This window comes from Microtus pennsylvanicus, chromosome 7 (genome assembly GCF_037038515.1).
Source record: "Microtus pennsylvanicus isolate mMicPen1 chromosome 7, mMicPen1.hap1, whole genome shotgun sequence".
NCBI lineage: Eukaryota > Metazoa > Chordata > Mammalia > Rodentia > Cricetidae > Microtus > Microtus pennsylvanicus.
The window spans coordinates 25,755,979-25,766,981 of NC_134585.1; the positions used below are offsets into that span (position 1 = coordinate 25,755,979).

General features: G+C 39.1%; 1 pseudogene; it reads left to right on the forward strand.

Annotated features, from left to right (window-relative positions):
- Positions 1-9,055: 9,055 nt before the first annotated feature.
- On the forward strand, positions 9,056-10,373 carry LOC142853979 (Y-linked testis-specific protein 1-like; annotated as a pseudogene).
- Positions 10,374-11,003: the final 630 nt, after the last annotated feature.

Below are 11,003 nucleotides of genomic sequence, written 5' to 3' on the forward strand. Positions count from 1 at the left end.
CCTTTTATCAATAAAAAAAAAGAAAAAAAAACAATTTCCCAATAAGAGACTGACTGAGGGGATAATTGGAGGGAATCCCAACCATATAGATAGCACAAAGGTACCAGTTCTATCTGGGAACCATGTCTGTTCCTAGCCATCTAGGTGGGCAACAGGTTATGCCTTTCTTCCTTTGAAAGAACAATCCTATGTGTTTAACATGCCCGGTTCTGCTAGTGCTTACTCATGAGCACAAAGACCTATTTGTCCTCTATATCTATGTCTGATTAAAAACTTACTGTTGAAAATAATGAATTTGGCCATGGTGCCTTCAGTACTGACTCATCCGAACTTTCTGGTTTTTACCCATCTGAGACCCTGGTAGTCACAAAGTTATTTAAGAAAGTGTTAACCAGAATGTGCATGTGTGGCTAATCAGTAATCAACAGCCTGGCTCACCACCTGACTCAGCTCCTTCAGTATTTCAACACAACATCACCTTTCTTGTCCTTTATGGGCAAAGCTATACTATTATGGTGGATAAAATTACCATAGGGAACACTCATTTACTTAACTGCCTTGAGCAGATCTTAGGGCACACAGCGCCTGTTTAAATATAGCACTTATGTGTTGTGATTTAGACACTTCATAACTAACATCCAGTTACAGTCTTACTGGAGATCAAACAGATCCTTCATAGTTGTTAGCTCTTTCTCAATCTTTTTCTTTTTGGAATTACTCCCATTAAAGTCTTAATGTCATTCTTTCTTGCTTTTTGTACCACTCTCTTGACCCTCATTCAACAGCTGTTTCTAGAAATGACTCTATGTTATGGGTTTAGATAATTTTTATAAAAACACATAGGCCATGGAAAATCTCTCTCAGGCCTAAAGGCGGTCTCTAGACTTTTAAAATGTCATCTGACATATAGGAGTTTCTACAAAATGTTTTCACTTCCCAATATAGAAAGATGATTGAGAAAATGAAATGTCTCTTTTCTCAAACCATTTACTAGTTGCAAAGTTTCTGAATTTGTGTCCAAAATTAGTTCCTTCTACTCCCTCCAAAGATGTTCTGCTCCCTTATCTTACATTAAATTTCTATATATTAAAAATACTGTACCTCTAACCCCTGACATATTTTGCTTGTTTCTGCTCAAACTGACCTGGTATTTCTCATCTCCCTCTCTAACCAATGACAATCCCTCGAGTCAATATTAGACCTTCTTATGTTTCAGTTCTGTACTCCCTTCATTCTTTTTTTCACAGTAATGCGCACTGTCTGGACAGTGTATAAGATGTTGACTTGTGACAATACCCAGAACTTAACTGGTAGCAAATGAATGTTCATCATGATAGGTCTATTCCACACTGGAGTTATTGTTAGTTTAGACTGGTTTCTCTATTTAATCCATGTGGAAATTGAAATGCATCCATTCCTTCTTTAATGACTGGATTTTAAAGGTTTGGTTGCCAATCACAGGACAAGGCAATGCATCAAAGAAATGCTTTCAGGGAACATTTAACTGTACAAATAAGATCAAAAATTTCTGTAAGTATTTGATGTGGCATTGGTTACAAATGCATATTTCTTTTACCTATGCTTAATTTTTCAGGCGACTGGTGTAGGAGGATCTTCTTTCTATGTGTTGCTTCCACTGGTTAAATAAAGAGACTGCCTTGCATAAACAATCCTAACAATCATAAATCAGGGTATTTGGAGAACATTGGGATCCCACAGAATCAAAGCAATGGAACATAGAAACTGCCTTTGAATTGAGAGAAATCAAGTCTTCATGAGAGGAAGGAATTAGAATTGGAAGCTAGGATAAATAAACTGCAGTGTTTTCCCCAACAATGAGTTCAGATCCAATTGCAAATCAAGACGATATAGAAAATTCTCTAGTTGTGGAATACCAGAACCTATATTAGTAAAGGACAGGGCAGAAGTACGTGTGAATCAATCAAAGAATATGGGGAAAGACTGCTAAACTTAGGACCATTTGAGTGGTAGTATGGAAACTTAATACAATAGAAGCTAACTGGAATATACACATAAATGAAGGTGATCTGAAAGAAATCACCAGATAGTAGGCAGAAGGACATTCAAAGAATGCGTGTTAGAACACAGTGGTTTAAAGGGTTTCAAGAAAATAGTGATACATGGAGGTCTAGACTGAGATGATTTGAGAGGAGACAGAGAACTTACTAATATTAAGGACCCTTTGAAAAGTTCATATGCTAACACAGTAGAGTAAAAGCTTCCTAAAAGGTATATACACATATACATATAAAAGTTAATATGGGATACCTTATAATGGAACAATGTTCCTACTTAATAGTATAGGATGGCAAATTAAAAGTCCAATAAAAAGAAAGGGTTACCTCTTTAGAGTTCTTGGACAGTGAGGTCCCACCGAAACCCAATTGTTGCCAGCGTTTTTCTTCTACAACTTGACAGTAAGGTTCTACTGATGAAGAAACTAACAGAGTACAGAACATGAAGAAATCAATATGGTACTTACCTAGAAGCTGAATCTCTACTGGCTTTCTTTTTAAAGTACTCAAATGTGCTATGCCTACTACCAGAGGAATCATCAGTCTTACTGAACTCTGAATTTTGTAGGCAAATGGATGGAGCTAAAAAACATCATTTTGAGTGAGGTAACCCAGATACAGAAAGGCTATTATCACATGTACTGACTCATAAGGGGTTTTTTAACATAAAGCAAAGAAAACCAGCCCACAAATCACAATCACAGAGAACCTAGACAACAATGAAGAGCCTAAGAGAGACATACATGGATCTAATATACATGTGAAGTAGAAAATAACAAGATCTCCTGAGTAAATTGGGAGCATGGGGACCTTGAGAGAATGCTGAAGGGGAGAGGAGATGTAGGGAGGGGAGCAGAGGAAAATGTAGAGCTCAATAAAAATAATAATAATTAAAAAACACTTCAACCCTCCCTCAAGATTCCCATGCTCCCAGTTTACTCAGGAAAGCTTGTCGTTTTCTACTTCCCATGTAGATTAGATCTATGTAAGTGAGGGAGGAACTTAATCAAAGCACACTGCACCAAACTTTCAAAGAACAAAAAATTAAAGAAAATATTATGAGCGTATCTAATTAAATTGAACTTGCACACCAAAGAAGAGCCAAGCTATATGGTAAGCTTTATATATATTTTACTACAACAGAATGTGGAAAAGTATTAACATGTCTACTATTAGTGAATGCCAGCCAATCAAACAAAGTAGTGGACGTATGACAGATGATGGCAGCTACGGTGAGGACTACAATGAGAGGGGCATTGTCTAGAAAAACATCCTCTCTGACCTGTAATTAAGCATGCTTCCCAAGAGGAGTCCACTGCAGAGATATTTCCCAAATCTCAGAGGCGTAAGAGCTGTTCAAATTTTCATTGGAAGTGGGAGAATGTCCTGACCTCTTATCTTTGGACATGTGCCAAATAGTCATTTTCTACTCAAAGCCTCAGATGCATACAGGTGAGTGTTAGTAGATAGAAGGTTATAGAAGAGTTGACTCCACTAGAGATTGAACTAATGGCTACTCACATAATAGAATTGATGCTGACCCATAGTCCTACAAACTCTTTAAATTTTCACATTAAGCTCTTATTTTTCTGCTGTAATTTTGGGCTTCAAGGTATAAAGAAATGTATATTTATCCATAATTTTATGTTGTAATAAAAAATCTATAAAATGATACTTAAACAAGATGTTATCTTTTGCTCAGATCTGATTGGATTATTTTGATGTTTTGTATATTTTAGTATTTTCTTGATTTCTTGATGTGAGTATCTTAGTTAGGGATTTTGTTGCTATGAAGAGACATGATGACCATGGAAACACTTATAAATGAAAAACATTTAGTTAAGGGAACTTGCTTACTGCTTCAGAGGTTCAATTCATTATCATAAGGCAGGGAGCATGGTGGCATGTAGGCAGATATGGTGCTGGAGCTGAGGGTCCTACATCTTGACTTAAAGGAAACAGGAAGGCAACTGACTCACTGGGCAGTATCCTAAACATAGAAAACCTAAAAATTCACACCTACAGTGACACACTTCCTTCAATAAGGTCATAACCACTCCAACAAAGCCACATCTCCTAATAGTGTCACTCCCTATGAGATTGGGGGCCAAATATATTCAAACTGGCACATTCCACTTCCTAGCCCCGTTACCCTTTAACAATATTATAATGCAAAAATCATTTAGTCCAACTGCAAAAGTCCCCATAGTCTACCATAGTCTCAACAATGATTGAATGTTCAAAGTTCTAAATCTCTTCTGAGATTCATTCAATGTCTTAGTATAATCCCCTGTAAAGTCAAATGAAAAAGTTGACCACATACTTCCAACATATATTAACATGTGGTATACATTATTATTTTCGTTTTCTCCATTGATGGTGAAAGAAAGCTTTGCTGGGAATATTAGTCTGGGTTTGCATCCATGGTCTCTTAGTGTCTGCAGCACATCTATCCAAGACCTTCTGGCTTTTATGGTTTCCATAGAGAAGTCAGGTGTAATTCTGATAGATTTACCTTTATAAGTAACTTGGCCCTTTTCCTTTGCAGCTCTTAAAAATTGAAACGCACATGTACTAGCACACATATATACACACAAAGTAGAGTGACTAAAATAAACTTAAAATTCTTTTAAAAAGAAAAACCAACCTTTGCTGCTCTTGTGCATGCTGCCAGAGTTTCTGTAGGGTCCTGTGTGCATCTGTAGTATCACTATTTGCTTGGTAATTACGTCACCTATGATGATTATTACAATCATATCACCTATGATTATTACAACCTTTCTTCATCTGTGTCTTCGTCTTAAACTTCTCTTTCCTTTCCCTTTCTTTTACTTCATAGATCCCTGAGCCTTGAGGGGAACACTGAGGACTTTAATATAGACATCCCATTTAGTGCTGAGTACTCCCAAGTCTCTTATTCTCAGCATGTTCTCCAGCAATGTCTCTGTTAATTACCATCTAGTATAAGAAGCAGCTACACTGATGAGGGTTGAGTGATACTCACATTGTGGATATAATTATTTGTTGTTAGAAGTCATTTTATTGCTATGTTCCCTTAGCAGAATGATATTTGTAAGTTTTCCCAAAGGACATATCAACTATCTAGTCTCCTATTGTTGCCCACTTTAGCAGTTTCAGATATAGAATGTAATTCATGAAGGAGGCTTTAAATCTAATTTTAAATCTGATTGGGTACTCCCATGACATCTGTGCCACAATTGCACTAGCATATCCTGCGGTCAGGTTGCTACTGTAGGTTACAAAGCTTGTAGCTGTGTGATATTTATTGATGATTACTTTTCTTCTCTGGTAGCATACAAAGTGACTTTCAGTACTATGAATGTTTATCAGTAACAGGCAAGCTTCAGCTGGATAGCAACTCAATTTCTCCATATTCCAAGGCATAAATAAGTTGTGTCTTCAGCAACATAGTCTTAACAGCAGGTTATGGAGAGTAACCAAACAGCTTTGAAAACAGGCTGTGATGTTTGTGGAGATGTCAAGGGGACCTTTTGCTTAAGGAATCAAAAAGATATAAACCATTCCTGGAAGTTTTATTTGGTAGAATAAGATCTCCTTTTGGAAGTATTCTCTCCCAAGTTATATGGAAACTCCATGTAAATTCCCTTAAGGTATGTGAATATTTTAGGAAGCTTTTATGGTGGTAGGTTTCTATGTTGCTTTTCTAAAGGCGCATTGTGCTGTTTTGTCTCCCTCTATTCTCTTTTTACCCTTCTCCCCTGCACGCCTCTCAGTTTAATCCTTCTACTCTAGTTTCCCCATCATCTCTACAAATTCTATATTCCATCATATTCAGAGTCTGGTTTTATCCCCTGCTTTTACAGTCTCAGTCCAGCTGGCCTTGGTGAGCTCCCAATAGATCAGCCCCACTGTCTCTGTGGGTGGGTGCACCCCTCTTGGTCCTGATTTCCTTGCTCATGTTCTCCCTCCTTCTGTTCCTCATTGGCACTTTGGGAGCTCAGTCCAGTACTCCAGTGTGGGTCTCTGTCTCTATCTCCATCCATCGCCAGATGAAGGTTCTATGGTGATATGCAAAATATTCATCAGTATGGCTATAGGATAGGATCATTTCAGGTTCCCTATCTTCAGCTGCCCCTGGAACTAACTGGGGATCTTGCCTTGGGCACCTGGAAGCCCCTCTAGGTCCAAGACTCTTCCCAACCCTAAGATGGGTCCCTTAATTAAGATATGTGCTTCCCTGCTCCCCTATCCAACCTTCCTTTATCCCAATCACCTCGTTGCCCCAAGTTCTCCCCATCCTACCCTTCTCACTTTTCTCTCCCCATCTCTTCTTACCCCCCTCCCAACCCACCCTTAAGATCCCGATTTTTTACCTGGTCATATTGTCTACTTCCCCTACCCAGGAAGATAGCTATATGTTTTTCTTTGGGTTCACCTTCTTATTTAGCTTCTTTACGATATCCAATTATAGATTCACTGACCTTTATTTATATCTAGAAACCAATTATGAGTGAGTACATCCCATGTTCTTCTTTTTGGGTCTGGGTTACCTCATTCAGGATAGTATTTTCTATTTCCATCCATTTGCATGCAAAATTTGAGAAGTCATTGTTTTTTACCGCTGAGTAGTACTCTAATGTGTATATATTCCATACTTTCTTCATCCATTCTTCCATTGAAGGACATCTAGGTTGTTTCCAGGTTCTGGCTATTACAAATAATGCTGCTATGAACATAGTTGAACAAATGCCCTTGTCATATGATCGGGCATCTCTTGGGTATATTCCCAAGAGTGGTATTGCTGGGTCCAGGGGTAGGTTGATCCCGAATTTCCTGAGAAACTGAAACACTGCTTTCCAAAGTGGTTGCAAAACTTTGCATTTTAACCAGCAATGGATGGGGGTACCCCTTCCTCCACAACCTCTCCAGCAAAGGCTATCATTGGTGCTTTTTATTTTAGCCATTTTGACAGGAGTAAGATGATATCTTAAAGTTTTCTTGATTTGCATTTCCCTGATCGCTAGGGAGGTTGAGCATGACCTTAAGTGTCTTTTGTATCTTGGCCATTCTACTGAGAGAAAATGACATCTCAAAGTAGTTTAATTTGATTTTCTCAACAGCTATTTTCTTAGTCATTTCTTTTTCATCTTTCAAGTAATTTCCCTTTAGAACACTCATCCATTGCTGTTGTTAATGAAAACTTGTGCAACCACTTTGGAAATCAGTGTGGCGGTTTCTCAGGATATTGGGAGTTAACATACCTTAGGAACCAGCACTACCACTCTTGCGAATATACCCAAGAAATGCCCAATCATACTACAAAAGCATTTATTCAACTATGTTCATAGCAACATTATTTCTAATACCCAGAAAATGGAAACAACCTAGATGCCCCTCCATGGTGGAATGGATAAAGAAAGTGTGGAATATATACACATTAGAATACTACTCAGCGGTAAAAAAAACAATGACATCTTGAATTATGCATGCAAATGAATGAGAATAGAAACACTATCCTGAGTGAGATAACCCAGATGAAAAGTAAGTATATGGTGTATACTCACTCATTAGTGGATTCTAGTCATAAACAAAGGACAATGAGCCTAGAGTTCATGATTCTAGAGAAGCTAAATAATAAGGTGAATCCAAAGAAATATATATATATATCCTCCTGAAAATTAGAAGCAGACAATATCGCCAGGAAAAAGTTGGGAGCATGGGGGTGGTAATGGAGGAAGAGAAGAGGGGGAGAGAGAATGGAGAAGGGGAGGTTTGGGGAGAGCTTTGGGGAGTGGTATGGTTGAGATGGAGGAAGGACAGATATGGGAGCAGGGAAGAAGATACCTTAATTGAGGGAGCCATTTTGGGGTTGGCAAGAGGCTTGGCTCTAGAGGGGTTCCCAGGTGTCCACGGGGATGCCCCCGACTAGGACCCTGGGCAATGGAGGAGAGGGTACCTGAACTGGCCTTGTCCTGTAGTCAGACTGATGACTATCATGAATAGTCATAGAAGCTTCATCCAGCGACAGATGGAGATAGAGACAGAGACCCACATTGAAGCACTGGACTGAGCTCTCAAGGTCCAGTTGAAGAGCAGAAGGAGGGAGAAGATGAGCCAGGAAGTCAGGACCACATGGGGTTGGTCCACCCACTGAGACAGTTTACCTGAGCTAATGGGAGCTCACCAGCTCCAGCTGGACTGGGACTGAATGAGCATGGCATCATTCTGGACCCTCTAAATGTGGCTGACAATTGGGCCTAAAGATAATGGCACTGGGATTTTTCTCTACTGCATGTACTAGCTTTTTTGGATCCTAGTCTGTTTGGATGCATACCCTCCTATGCCTGGATGGATAGGGGAGGGCCTTGGACTTCCCACAGGGCAGGGTACCCTGCCCTCCTTTAGGGTTGGAGGTGAAGGGGGGAGGGTTAGCAGTGAAGTGGGAGGGAAGTGGAAATCTTGAATGGTATTATTTATAAAGTAATTTAAAAAATTTAAAAAAAATAACCAAGGGAGAAATAGGAGCTAGGAAAAAAACCTTCAAGTGAGTTGTTGACTCAGAAACCAGAGACTTTTTCAGAACATAAAGATACTGGGAGTGAGTTGCTTGGGCCAGAGTGTGACTCAAGTAATAGAGAAGATGAGAAGGGATTTTATTTTTTGTCTCCAGATGGTTGTATGAGCAGCATTTTAGGACCTGGATGCTGGACTCTTCTGTGGGTAACTAGTGAAGAAACCAGCCTATGAGGGGTTCTATGACATAAGTAGAGTCTTGGTGATGTCACAAAGCCCTGGGTGGGGGTCGCACTAGGGATGCTAGACTCCCTTGAAGGTGGGTTCACTATCTTCACAGTGGCTATGGAGGTCAGTTCAGCTCCTGAGCCCCATGAGTGTTCAACAGGCTTTTGGTGCCTGAACATTTCCAGAGGACAGAATATGGACAACTAGGACATTTTCTATTGGCACTCATGGTGGAGGCAATGACTTTGTGTCCGGTTTAAACAGACGAGCTTTTCCAACCCAGAGAGTGGGCAGCTATGATGCCCAAGCAAAGAAAGATAGCCACAAAACAGTGGACCATGAGTGCTGTGGCCTTCCACACTAGGTCTACAGCCATGATGAAGATGCCTCTGAGTATGAGAGGCGGGCCACCTCTCCAGAAGAGGGACGGGTCATCTCTCCAGAAGCAAAAATTGGGCAGTCCTTTTGAGGCCCTGGAGAACACTGTAGGTCGCAGAATTTCTCATGGATGGAAAGAAGGCAATGAGCCAGTCACTCAGTGGAATGCCATCGTTCTAGATCAACCGCCGACAAATCTTTCTACTTCCTGAAGTATGATGAGATTGATGTGTCTATGAATTGGAGCTTCCCAGTGATGAAAGGATTTTAAACCTTAAGATCCTGCCTAATAACGTGCCATTTCCTCAGGTGACAGACACCCACCTCGCAAACACCGTAGTTGGCAGAGCAGTGAAATATAAATTTGAGGGCAAAAATGGCTCTAAGGTTGAGTGGAGGGGATGGTCCTAGAGGAGGTGCTGATCATGAAGCCCTGGTTCTACATTACCTATGAGAAATACCCGGTCTTGTACATTTTCCACCTCATGGATGACTACATTGAAGGCAACCTCCACATCATGACAGAGTGTCCTCCAGTAGAGGTGACCTCAGAAGTAGGCAGGGATGTCTTGACAGGCAAATGAGTGCAGTACAAAAAAAGCAACTGAACCCAAAAGTCAGGCAAAATCATTCACCAAGTTCCCACTAAACCTCCCATGTATTTCATCAAGCTTGATAACGATGTCTATATCTATGTCTATGATTTGGTGAAGAGCCGTTAAAGTGAAATTCACAAAGTATGGAGGGACAGACATAAAATTGTGTTGGGGGGATGCTCTTTTTTTTTTTCAGAGATACATAAGGTCCTCTAATACCCCTGGTATCTTTTCCAATGGAATTTGTCTTGTTCTAAAAATAAAAATTTGTGAACATGCAAAAAAAAAGAAATTTCCCTTTAGTTTTATAAACTCTTTAAAAAATTTCTATGTTTTCTAGATGTTCAGTTGTTAAAATTTATTTACAGATTTAAATACTTCACTTTATCAAAATTATAATGTGAGTTTTTTCTTGTGCTGTATGCTACCACTTTGTTCAAATGGTCTTGTGCTTTGCTGTAGGAAGAATTTGAGGTTCCTGAAGTCTCACTTAGTAATTGGGGCCTTAATGCCTGTGCTATCAGTGTTTTGCTCAGAGTTCTTTCCTGTGGCAATAAATCCAAGTCTATTCTGCATTTGCTCTTCTTTCAGATTCATTATATCTCGTCTTACAATGATGCCCATGGGCCATTATAGTTGACGTCTGCATTACATTTATCTTTATATATTATAAGCAACTGAATTCTTTGCCAGAAATCTTTGAATATTATGACACAAAGACTAGAGGCCTCCGAGTGACCTAAGAATGAATAATTTGTATCTACAAGTTACATTATTATAATATTAGATTCTATTGCAAGACAATTTTGGAGTCATTTTACAGAACAGCTACAGGCTGGGTGTCCTGAGACTGGTCCCACAAGTGAGCACTTTTATTTTTAACAAACTGAGAACCAGGTTATACTTAGAAATATATATGTATATACATATAGATATTTGCATGATACAAGCATTAATGAAAAAGGGGGTCATGAATTTGAAACAGAGAAATGAGGGGTATAAGGAAGGCTTTGAGGGAGTAAAGAGAAAAAAGAAATGTTATAACCATTACAATCACCAAAATAAAAAATAATTTGAAATTTATAAAAATAAAACAAACTTAGATCATTTCTTACATGGTCCTGTCTTCTACTTCTTTTTTTTCACATGTCTGCAACAAGTTTACTTGGTGTTTTCTGAGTGATTACTTTGTTTTATATTTTTCCCCTTTTAAATTGAAAATAGGTTCTTTCTCATCCAACAAATTTATCCTTGTTCTAGTTTCCCCTCC